Source organism: Haliaeetus albicilla, chromosome 5 (genome assembly GCF_947461875.1).
Source record: "Haliaeetus albicilla chromosome 5, bHalAlb1.1, whole genome shotgun sequence".
Taxonomy (NCBI): Eukaryota; Metazoa; Chordata; class Aves; order Accipitriformes; family Accipitridae; genus Haliaeetus; species Haliaeetus albicilla.
The window spans coordinates 40,328,355-40,340,979 of record NC_091487.1 but is presented as its reverse complement, the minus strand read 5'-3'; the positions used below and the strand labels follow the sequence as shown (position 1 = coordinate 40,340,979).

The following is a 12,625-nucleotide window of genomic DNA, read 5'->3' as shown; positions in this document are numbered from 1 at the left end:
CTGAGCTGAAGGCTGGCAAAGCTGGGGGCTGGAATCCTGAGTTCTCTGGGTGGGCTGAAAATGGCATCGGCTTCTTTACTTTGACCTGAATTCGAATGTTGCACGGGTTTAAGATTTATTCAAAACTTTTGCCTGGAATCAGGAAAAAAAATCTGGTTAAATTCGCATCCTGGAGCTGTGAGCTCTACTTGTAATCAGATCCATCAGCCTACAGATGATAAAAAAACCCATAACCCTTTCTCTCTAAACCCAAGCTTTTAATGCTCATTAGCAATGACATAAAGTTCTCTGTACCCCACCCCATCCCTAGTGTTGAAGATGGCTGAGCAGGACCTCAACTACATAAAGCATACGTAGCGGAGCACATAAGCAGTGACTATTCCCCTTAGCTTTGGCTGGGCTTGTCCAAATTGTGGCTTGATGTGTTTAAGATTTCCATTGTCCCTTGGAAATTATTGTAAAATTTTATTTCCTTTGCTGCACCAAAGCTGGACATTTGCCACAGTTTAGTCCTATCTTTGATTTTAGTGACTTAAGATAAGAGCCATCCATCTGTGCCATCTTAATTTCACCAGTATATTTTTTAAGACCTGACTGCATTTTTTGCTGTGTCAACAAATGCTCTTGCTGTGTGCGTTAGAAACTTATATCATGTCATCTGTTATTTGATGACATTTTGTCCTTGCAGCCTGTAATTCTTCATGATTCCATGGTGTGTGCACCATGATGGGACAAGGATGGCATTTACCTTTAAAAAAGCACAGATTTCTGGAGCACAGTGTTGTGGCTAATATTGCCATCCAGGATATACTTAGCAACAGTTTTGTTTTAATGTTGTCTAAGATAGCTGTGGTAGCTCTGAATGGCCTACAAATCAACTATGGCACTGGTATGGAAAAGCCAATACACTTTGGACGTTGAAGCTGGGTGGTGGGCTAAAGCTCTTGGAACTACTGCTGCCTGCCTACTCTGGGGAGCTTGCAGAGGGGTATTCCTTCTCTGGGATCCCAGCTGATGCATGGTACCTCTTGAAAAGGACCAGATGTAGCCTCCTTTCAATGTCTCATGCTGAGTGCTTTTTTTTCAGAGTGGAGTTTCATTTCTCAGTGCTGTTCATCTTCCATAACCAATTCTCAGTAAGACCTTCTAGTTTGTCTCTAGGTTTGCACAGGTGTTAAGAGTAATTTTTTGCTTAGACTGAAGCCCCTTCTCATTATGTTTCTTCAGTCTTCGCTGTTAGTGTCCTGGTGTCGGTGGCTTCCTTGTGGACTGCAGGAAGAGAATGCATGTGACCAAATCTTTCAGATACAGCCTTCTTTTTTGAAAGAGATTGGAGATTTTAAAAGATGTTGGAGAGAGTTTTGTCAAGCATTGCTGAAGATTTAGCTTACTAATTTGGATTTCTTTCATTAGCCAACAGCCATTAACTTCTTCATATGATGATTTCAGGAGTCAGTATTGAGGCCAGCTCTCCAAGGTGAGAGGAAGTCATTGGATGGGAAATAGATGAAAGCTGTGCTGTCACTTAAGGGGGATTTTTATTTTAGTGTCGGATAGCCAGTGAGACATAGCTTTCAAGTTCATGTAGCACTTTGTACGGTGGAGTTTACATGGGGTGGTTTTAAGCCTATGTTTGAGAAATTAATTTTTCCCTGTTGGTGCAAATCATAGTTGCTTCACATCAGTGCTCTGCTGGGATTGGCTTAAATGTGTTAACGCTAAAGTCTTTCCAGCCCTTTCCTCAGGCTCAACAACTTGTTTTATGGTGCAGTGGATTCTGCAGCTGGATCTTGGCTAAGAAGTCTCATCCATTTATGGGATATCTGGGCTTGGGCTTCTTAAAGAACAGGTCCCAGCTCTTCTCAGGTCTTTCTACACTGACTGTATCTCTGAATGTGTCCATCAGCCTGGAGGCTTAGGAGAGTTTTTAACTATCCACAAACTCTCTCTAGGTTGAATTCTGATTGCTGTTGTACTCTTCGGACATCCAGATGGTCCAGAGCCATGTATACCTTCACCTGGAGAAGACGACCTTCCCTGGGTTAGGGAGCTTCATTTCGCTTGCAAGGCCAGGTCAGCCTCTTCATTAATTAGCTCTCCAAGACTCCTTCCTCACTTCCATTAAGGGTGAGATTTTACAAGTACTTAGCGATCTGAAAGAAAAAAATGGAGAAGAATATCCTAAGGTCATCTGCACCCATTAGATTCCTCTGTGACTGTTTACATATTTACGGGTCTGGCATTATGTGAAGAAGAACTAGTCCCCATTAGGCTCAGCGCAGCTGTCATTGAGAATTGCCAAACACCTCATGGGTGATGGGATCCCACCTCACAGTGAACATCACAGGTGATGAACACACTCAACAACTGTTAAAGGTGAGAGGATTTGGGGCGCCCAGAACCTGGTCAGACCAGCCTGTAGGAGAGGACTTCCCAACCTCTTTGCCATTAACAGAACCACGGAGGAACAGTCCTGCTAGCCAATGTAGCACCCAGCTAAGAGTAGCGTCACAAGACTCACAGATTCCCGTAGTACCACGGCAGATCATTTTCTGGCATTAAATATGATAATATTCTACTTTTGTATGGGCTCTGTTAAGCAATTCCTCTGGTGCTGAAAAGTAGCAGGACTAGTGAACTGTTTAATGAGGGACATTTGTGTCCACTGCCACGGAACTAGCTAATTTCTTGTTTAATCTGATGTGATATTTAGCTGCTATGAAGTACTGGTTGTGTAAGTTAAAGCAATGCTACTCACTTGTTACAGGTTAAAGAATGGCCTGCTCTTAGACTTAGCTAATCTGGGGTGGAAGGTCTGGTGAGCTCTGAGAAAACAGATCGTGGATTTTAATCTGGTGTTTTTGCAGTGAAAAACAAACAAAAAAATCCTACTGTTTTGGTGTTTCTGGCAGCATTTTGTTGGACAGTTACTCAAAAAGGCTGTTGAAATAACTGAACTGAAATATACTATGGAGAGGAGAAAAGATTTTGGTTTGATTTGAAATGAAACGTGTTCTCTTTTTCTCAATGAAATGACCCTTTCCCACTGCCAAGTGTGCGCAGGCTTGAATGAAACATTTCATTTGTGAGTATTTTTTCCCTCTCTGAGAAACAATTCCATCGAGCTCACTTTTGAAGCAAGGTGCTGCTCCAAAATGAAAGTCCGACTTGTTTGTGAAACACTGGCACAAAATGTCTCACCGTTTCTGAAAAATCAGTTTCTCCCTCTGCTGCCTCTTAACCCTTTCTCCCCTCTCGCTTGCTTTTGACTGAAACTACTTCATTCAAATTCACTCCTTCACTCAGATGTTTAGATCACCCTGAAATTGCATTTTTTAGAGAGTAAGCTGAGACATTTCACTCCCCCCTACTGAGTGTGTACTGATGCTCTGCAGGGTGCAGTTATAGCTCTTACTTCCCTCTAGATATTGATGTTGCTGGGACTTTGATGGGGAAGTGAAAACTGGTTGCCTTATTGATGAAATCTCGATTGGCACAGAAATTCCCAACCAAACAGGGGGTTTAACTAACGGAGAAAGGAAAAAATCAGTAGACGATGGGATTTTTACAGCTTCTGACACTGCATTACAAACAATGGAGAGTGTGCATGGAGAACACTGCCCATTCGGCAACTGAAAGGGTTTTTTTAAATCAACAAGGTACTGAAGTAACTTGCTCCAAATTGGTTTTGTGTTGAGTGAGGCAGTTCTACTTATGTCTGAATGTACAATCACATTAGCAACAGTCTAAATTATGCTTGCGTGGGAAAGTCAGACTTCTTGCATTTACAGTGTGTTCGCATCCGTTACCAACAATTTACCCATCACGTGCTGAATTTCTTTACCTGGATGATACGTGGTTACCTCATGTAACAGCAGTGAGGTCACTGCCTATGCAATGGCATGGTGTCTTCTGCATAGTTAAGTTTATTTAATATTAAAATGCTGACATTTAAATAATTTCTCTGGAGTTTGCCATTTGATTTGAAATTTCTGGAATGGTGCTGGCAGGGAATTAGTCTAGAGTCGTTTCTTAATCTTTCTAGAAAGAAAGTTTGTCCAGAGATCAGTAATACTCTCTCATTTCCCCTTTCCTGTCCCCTGATTCATCAGTGTAAACCCAGCCTGCCCCTTTTTCAATCGAGTTACTTTTCTGGGATGGCTGTTTCGTAGCCCGTGGGTGAAATCTCCTCTGAAGTTCTCCCCGCAGCCCTCGGTGCTTGAGGAGGACCGCAGCAGTGCAGAGGGCTTGTCTTGATGCTCTCCGAACTGACTGGGTGAACATGGCCTGTTTTTAGTGAAGAGGTGCTCACGTCATGAAGCATTGCCTCCATCGTGCTCTCCCGTGTAATCCCAGCGGAGAAGCCCCGGTCAGAGAGCCCCGGGGAAACAACACGTCCTGTCCACCGCTGCCGCCAGCTCGGGTTAGACACACTTTGTCGGGTCAGCGTGAAAATGCTGGAGCTGCTCTTTTTCGAGCACTACCTTGATAACATGGGTGTGCTGGGCAGCGCTGGTCGTCCCTGCAGGTGTGCTGCCGTCTGTCTGGCTGTGTTAGCGGGGCTGTTTAACACGAGGAGCATTGGGGAAGGACCAGGTATTTGGATAGCAGATGTGGGTTCAGGCATGTAGCAGAGTCCTTGCTCAGGTTAAAGGGTGAGGAAGAGGGGCAGAGCTGATATGTTGTTTTGTGTGTGTGGGGGGGGTTAACAAAGGTAACGCTCTCGTGGAAGGCTATTCAGGCTGCCGTTTCCCTAGCATTTCAAATACCACCCCACTCCTCTCATTAGAGCTGGGGATTTTGGCTCTCCCAGGGGGGAGGAGATGTTCTAAATGGACTGCCAGGGAGGTGGATTTAATGCACTAGGAAGAACTGGCTTCACAAGTTAAAAAGCAAAACAAAACCCAATCCTCCATTCCTATTTTTAGTGTTTATGACCAAGTATTTTTGCTTGGTTGCTCATTTTGAAAGGGTTTAGTGAGCCTGCCAGTTGATTGAAAGCTCTGTGGTGTGTGAGCTGGCCTGGCTGGGGAGCCTGCAGTGCATAGTGACGAGGTCGGAGCCGCGCCGGAGGTTTTTTTCCACTGCAGTTTGTTGAAGGGTAACGAAAATGTCCCCCGGGCAAAGGGGATGTTGGCTTTCCAGGTTGTGGTGATTCATCTTGTCTGGATAAGCAGTCTTCCTCCCACTCCTGCATTTTCATCTTCATCTACCTCACCCCTACTTCACTGTGCAACCAAATGCAAAACCTGCCCCGCATTGCGTGGGCGGTATTGCTGGGGGGGCTCACGCAGCCAGCCCCCATGAGGTGTACCTGCTGGGCAGCATTAGCATTTGGTGCCCGTCCTCCTGACCAGTTCGCACTCTATAAATGCGTTTATTCTCGTTATTAGGAGCTATGTCCCTGGCATATGGAGTCCGTGCGGTGCCTGCAGGCAGGTTTCCTTCCTGTTGGTGTTGGTAAGCAGCCCAAGTGCCTCCTGGCAATTAGCAGATCGTTACCCATAATGCGGCGCGCAGCGATGCAGCCTGGTGGGTTTTCTGGAGGTCACTCTGACCTAATTCACCCCCAGGAATTGTACAGCGCTGGCATGACTTACCAGTGCATTAACAAGCTGATGCTTCAGTACGAGGTTATTTGAGTGCTTCCACATTATTTTTCTTAGGCAAGAAATAGCCATTTTGTCTAGCGGCCAACAGTGGCTAATGGGGGCCGGTCTGGAAGAGGAGGGAGCAGAGTGCTAGCTGGGTTTGAGATGGAACACCGTGGGCGTGTGGCATTTCCTTTGGCTTTAAGGTTGGGGGCCGCTTCTGAGCCCCCGGGTTGCAAATGCGCAGAGCCCCCTTTGCCGCCTTACCCCTGTGTTATCACAGCGTCTTTGCAGTGAACTGAGCAGCGTGTCAGGCGTGTGCCTGAATCCCCGCTGCTCGGCCTCGGAGGGGAAGACAGAGGAGCAGGGCTCTGCCCCAGATATGCCCCAGATCTGCCGCAGTCCAAACCCCCAGACAATATGAAGTGGAGGAGCAGATTTCAGCCCGTCCCAGGCAGTTTTGGAGGGGCAGACATGCCTGGCCAGAGGGGCACCCCCACGCAGCAGCGGGCACCCCGGCAGGGCTTGACCTCCCTCTGTCAAACCGGAGCCCAGTGCAGAGGGCTGGCTGCAGCATCACCAGCCCAAATCAGGGTGTTCTCCCAGGGTGGTGATTTGTGTACGCCAAAGTTAATTGTTGGCAGTTTTTAGAGGCTTTTAAAACCTGTAACTTCTGTTTTTCATTTCCCCCTGCTCAGACGTGTATGGCTGGACTGTGCATGCTGAGGAAGGGGGGCTACACCGGGAAAGGCACACACAAACCTATTGCAGTAAAACTGTTTTAAAACATTTCTCAAGTAGTTTTCCTGTAAGACTTGTGGCATCTGCTACCAAGAGGATGGTGTGTGGGGAGAGAGCGATTTGACTGACAAATCATTAGGATGCCCAGAATAACTCGCTCCTCGCTTCTCTCTTTGTGTGCTCTGGAGGTCACCCCCGAATCCCACCCAGCTCCTCCTGCTGCCCCATGCCAGACAGTTACTCTGCCTTGTCTGCGGCTAAACTCTCCGGGTGCACCTGAGTCTGTGTATGCGCAGATCCTTCATTTTGTTTATGCATGTGAGCAGCCTTTGAGCCAAGCTTTGCTCTTGACGTACCCTCTGTAGCCCAGGCTCTTTGTCCTAGCTGATGCTTTTGATGCTTAAAAACGTTTCAGAGGAAATTATGCGGCATTGTAGAGTCAAAGCTGGGAGCGAGTTGAGCTGGTGGGTGGACTTTCCTCAGGCAACAAAATTTTCTGGGGAGTACTTTGAGATGAGGGGTGTTTCGGTAGGAGCTTACCCCCCACCCCGTGCCCTTTGGTGTTTGCCTGGCTAAAGCAAAAGCAGCATAGTGCAGGAGAGCGAGCTGCAAGTGCCACCTTCCACACACCACCATTTTATAACTTCCTTGAGATCTCTGGTGTTAATTGCTTTCAAACACAGGTCTGTCCTGCTTTCAGTTCCCATTGACTCTAATTACACCTGCCTAACTGCGACTGGGACTGAACCACTATCTTTTGTACAGGGGTTTTATTTGTCCCTTGGGTGAGCAATTAAAGTGGGCTCTCTTCTACCGGTGCCGAATATTCGAGCAATTGCTTGTAATTTATGTCTCTTTTTACGCTGGAACTTGCTGTACGGAAAAGCAAACCACCACCTCCGGAGTGCAGCCGGCTGCCAGTCCCGGGTGCTAATGCAGCAGAGTGCCCCTTCCCTTTCTGCAGGCTCAGTTTAAGCTCTGTCCATGCTGGCCAGAATGACTATAGGGCCAGGAAATTAAATAATAGGAACTATAAGCCCTTCTACAGCTGAACGGCTCCAGAGCTCCATCAATTATTGAAGGCGTTAATTCTTCCACAATCGCTGGCACATTGTGACATATTAGATTAGAGGAAAGTTGGTCTCTGACCAAATCAGACTGACCAGCCTATTCACTGAAGCCCCGCACGTCCTTTCGGACTCACTTCTGTAGCAGAGTTGGCGGCGCTGGAACACAGTGCCTTGGACACTGGGAGAACCAGCCAGGTTTTCTCATTTCCATCAGGACATAGAAATTTACGGTGGTAATATTTCCTCTCCTCCTCTTCTGTCTAATAGTAATAAAACGCAATGGTGCCTACGAGTGAGACTTCCTTTTTTGTTTGTTTGTTTGTTTTTCTTAAGAAGCTGAATTCAGCAGGGCTCTGTGCCGAAGGGGGTGAGACAAGAGCTCTTCACCTGCAGCCTCTGACACCCACCCCTACCCTGGCCGCCAGGAAAGCTGTTATATTTAATGAAATACTCCTGCTTCGCTGTATCACAGAGGTACTGTGGCAGGTGGTGCTTTGGATCTTTGCCCCACAAACACTTTTGAAGGCTTCTGTTTATGAGCACCTCCATTTGAGCAGGCAGGCATACGTCCTGCATCATAACACCTTGACGTTGCAAGATGGGAAAGGCCAGGGAAATGCCAAGAGCTCCCCACCCTCATCCCTTAGTAATGTTTGATCTTTTTCTGAGAGTTGCAGCTCCTTGAGCCCTGGGATTCTGGCAGAGCCAAGCCTTTCAGTGTGCTTGGATGGTTTGGGTTTTTAAAGGCCCTTTCTAATCCATCTGTTGTTGACTACATATCTGTAAGCATGTCTTCTTAGACAAATGAAGGCTAAATTTTTATATCATAACCATAAAAGCATATCCCTTATTGGAATTGCAAGTTACTTTTCCCTTGTTTTGTATGAATAACAGTAATAATTCTGTCTAACGATGGCAGTGGTCACAGCAATCCTTATTCAATCTTAGTGAGAGGAAATTTTGCAGTTTCTTTGCATGTAAAACTTCCATTATTTGGATGGGGTTCCTGTGACATAGGTCATTATATCTGTAATATGTATTTATAGTTGTTTAAAGACCGGAATAGTTTATGGAATAAATTCTGATGCGATATAGCCAGGAGCCCTGTGGGTTTTCATTATGCTATTGATTAAAAAGCCCACCACTATGCAGTGAAGATAAGGGAAAGAATTGGAAACTGGGTGAAAATTCCTTTTACTCTGTATAAATAATTTCACATTTGTTTTAAAAAAGGAGTCTTTGCTTATTTTTTTTCTCAAGATAATCTCTGCCTTTGTTTGAAAAAGGTTATTGATTGGATTGTTAACTTAAATAGTCTGTGGCGGGTGTGACAGAGCACATGGCTGCAATTAATCTTGCAATGCAGAATCCATTATTGAAGAAGCACTAATGAGCCGTTCCAAGGCCTTCACTGGTCACAGAGCGCCTGGGAGCAGCAGATTGCTCCTGCCCTTTAATGTCAGTTTTGGTCTTTAGTGTTATACAGCCAGTGTAAGCAGAAGAGGTTTTTAGATTTTTTTTTTTTTTTTTTTTAGGATATTTATGTTTAAATTCTCCTTACCACCAGCCTGCAATTGCACAGGGTGTGGGAGACAAGAAATGGTCTCTGAATGTGCTCGCTCCCCACTCCTCCGACCAGATGTCTGGTGGACATAGTATACAATTAAAGCCAGTGGCATGTGAAACACGGGTGTCACTATAAAATATGGTCTCAGACGCAGGGTTCAGATCCAGAGGAGAGTTTCGACAAAGATGAGGGAGCTTTCAGACCTGATATATACTTTAAAATATTGCTTTAAGACAAAGGGATGAGCTGTTGGAAACCTTCTCATTGCAAGTTTTATTGTCTCTGTTGTTTATAGCTATTGTGGCATAGCAAAAGTTTAGGTAGAGAATAGTTATGGTAGATTAGAAACTGTCGATGTTAACATATCACCTTCTCCTTCAACAGAACTGCTCCCCGGGTGTATTTTAGAGGTCTGTCTATTGACTTCAGTGACACCATAAATACATGTTACTTCTTCCCCCTGTTAGATCTGCGGAGCTGATACAGATATGTGAGAGCGATCCAGGGTTTGCCAGGGCTGAGCCACCACCTGAATTATTAACCGAATTCCAGCTGCAGACTCTTTGCTGCACACCTTCACCATAGCAAACACCATTTATCACATGATTAGTGAAATAAGACTGTTTCTTCATCTTGACCACATAAGGGATGAAATTAAACAAGGAAGATTTTCAGCTCTCTGGCTCATGCGCTACCACAGTGTCTGTAACTTGAACCACATTTTGGACTGCTCTGCTCTTCGTGTAAAACAAAATTGTTTGTGGGCTGAACTAGCCTTTTTTTTTTCTTTTTTTTTTTTTTTAAATGAAGTTTAAATCTACCTATAGCAGCCTGCCATATGCAGCTACAGGGCTTTGTCTTCAGGTGTTTTGCCACAGAGGGAATGCCCAGAAGTGCTGTGATACGGAGCAGGGATGGTGTTCACTAACACCACTCCAGGAAGTCTTGGACATGTGAATTTTCTCATAGGTCATGAAAAACACTGGGTTTTGAACCCAAGTAGCATGAAAATAGAGAGATTGTGAAGAAGGAGAGCAGTGAGGACAGGAAAAAGAATTTTAATGTTTTGAGTATCTACTGACATGCTTGCCATACACTACAGTGCCTCATCACACTGCTGCCATATGTAAAAATAGTCTTTCCGACAACATTAGGTTGGGGTCATGGTACCACAAGGCACGTTGTTTAATGTGAAAGAGGATCTGACTTAGAGGCTGAAGAAAGACATGTCCACAAGATATTCTTTTTCCCTTAGACATGCCATAAGCCCTGGGCTCACAGAGAGCAGTCTGCGGCGATGCAGACATGGCTGTGGGCATTGGTTAGACTCTTTTGTAGTCACAGCATTTGGAGAGAGAGCCCAATGGAGTGAATAAATCGGTGTATTTTTGCAAAATATTTCTGCATCGCTACCAAAAAGAAGGCACCATGGCCCTCCCTCCACTATTAATATTTTCCAAGCAATCCTCAGCTCGCAAGAGCCCATTTCTTTTAGGCCTGTGGTGGGTGTGGTTCTTAAGAAGGGCTCTGCAAAATAGGATGGATCACTTCAAGGATGAGGCACTATCGATACGAGATGCAGCACAAAAAACCTGCAGAGGTGTTTTTGAGGCAAATGAGGAACAAGACAGTCAAGACTGATAGCTGGAAGAGAGCAGGAATGGCTGTGAAGGGACAGAGATAAAGTAGCGAACAGAACCTGACCTTCATGTCATTTGAGAAAGGGAGAGTCTTTAGCTGGAGTCTCTGCAATGAGCAATGTGTGTATGCAGGCAAGTGAGCACGTGAATACGTGTATGCATTTAGCTGTGATGTATTTCTGTAAGTTTGATTCCATTCTTTCTGTTTCTTTTCAAACGTGACTGAAGCTATTTAACTCTCTGATTAACTCACCTCCCTGTTTGAGTTGTTCTCTGTGATATATTCCAGCACTGTACAACCTTTCTGGAAGCCGACTCTCTGCTGTTGGGATGAATTCCTCCCTGATGTGTAGTGTGCCACATTTGTTCCATTTACTGGTGTTGGAATGAGGTTCTGCATTTGCTGTAAATCAGATCTGGAGGAACATTTCAGTGTCATGACAGGTTCTGCTAGTTTGGTAGTATCAGAAATTATATGAGGTCCTCTCAACAAGAAAAGGTATCATGTCACATCTCCTTCTGCACAGTTGCAGTTTCAAGGTCCCCAGAACTTTAGTTTGGACTTGGTTCACTGTAAATCTCAGTAAAATCTGACTCCTGTTCTGTGCTGACATTTCAAGGGCTCCAAAACCCAGTGATCTTCTTAGCCCATCTGAGCTCATCAGTACTGTTGAAACATTCTTTATTCAAAGGCTTAAGAATGATATGAGCAATGTCACTGATCCCTCCTTCCTTAAATATCTCCTTTATTTTCTATTCAATTTCCTTAATAACTTATGTACACACATTTCTTTGCTGGACAGGCTTAGTTTTTGTATCACAACCATGCAAATATAACTGGAGAATGAAAATCCTTATTACAGCATTTGGTGGTATCACGGGCACATAAAGGAAATATATTCCCTACAGCATTATTGCCTTACCCAGCAATTCTCAGCAACTGTTTGCTTCACTAGCTAGAAAATATAGAAGCTTCTTGTAGGGTGGCGATGGGTGATGTGACAACACAGCAAAATACCACTGATAGGTCTGGTAATGAAGATAGCACATCTATGCCCACATCTACTATAGCCGTGCCTTTTTTTCTTATTGGAGAAGCAGCCTTTCTTTCTCCACTCTTAAAAATACACTTAGGCTGTTGGAGGTGGAAAAGATTTTTTCCTACCCATTGGCTGTAGTCTAAGAACAGCAGATCGGCTAGAGGTGAAAAAACCCTGCACACCTGAGGTGTAAGCTTCTGGAAGAAGCACGCGGTAGTGCTGGATGTGTGTACATGTATTTCTTGTTTTTTCTATAGATGAGCAACTGGCTATCCTTGTGTCATTCCCCCCCCGACTATGCACAGCGTTAATGCTTATGTGTGTCAGAGAGGGATGCTAAATACGGGGCTTTCCAAGAAGGCAAGCAGTCGCTAATTGCAGGTGACTTAGGGACTGCCTCAGCCTGATAGGGGTGGTTTGGGAGTACAATACTTTTATTTCAGCGGTATATTTTTCTTGTTTTGTTTTGCAGAAGGAACACTGATCCTACCTTTGGTTTGTTTGTTTGTTTGTATTTTCCCCTCCAGAAAGCCCATTGCTGACCCTGCTACTGTGGTACCGCTGGAGTCGACACGCATGTAGGGGCGGGGGTTGTAACTCTGGCAATTTGTCCTTCCCGATTAGATGTGACTGTTCTGCTAGCTTTCCCTTCTTTATTCCTTTCATTTAGTTCATTGTGGGAGTTGGCTTGGGGTTTTTTCCTTTCGGTTTCTTGTTTTGATCCTGGAAGGTTAGCTGTGCAATTTGGTTTCTTCTGTGCCAACCAACTTTAGTGGCAGAGCTCTTAAAAAAATTAAAAGCTGTATCCCTCCATCCTGTCTTGCTTCTTCTCTGTACGCTACTGCTTCCATTTAAGCAAAGTTTACAGAATTGCTTCACCCATTTGGACATCAGGAAGGGAAGCTCTGAAATGGAGAATAACCTCATTTCCACCAGGTCCTTCAGTCCGGTTGAAACAACGCTAATTGAAACTGTA

The 12,625-nt window shown here is 44.8% G+C and overlaps 1 protein-coding gene across 3 annotated transcripts in view; it reads left to right on the top strand.

Annotated features, from left to right (window-relative positions):
• Positions 1 to 12,625, top strand: part of DPF3 (double PHD fingers 3) — a 168,659-nt gene that overhangs the window by 148,128 nt on the left and 7,906 nt on the right. Inside the window, exon 10 of one of the 3 annotated variants that reach the window (XR_011324809.1) lies at positions 12,177 to 12,227. The exons of the other annotated variants lie outside the window; for them this stretch is intronic. The gene's annotated coding sequence lies outside the window, so the exon portion shown is untranslated. The remainder of the gene's footprint in view (positions 1 to 12,176; positions 12,228 to 12,625) is intronic. 3 annotated transcript variants of the gene reach the window in all.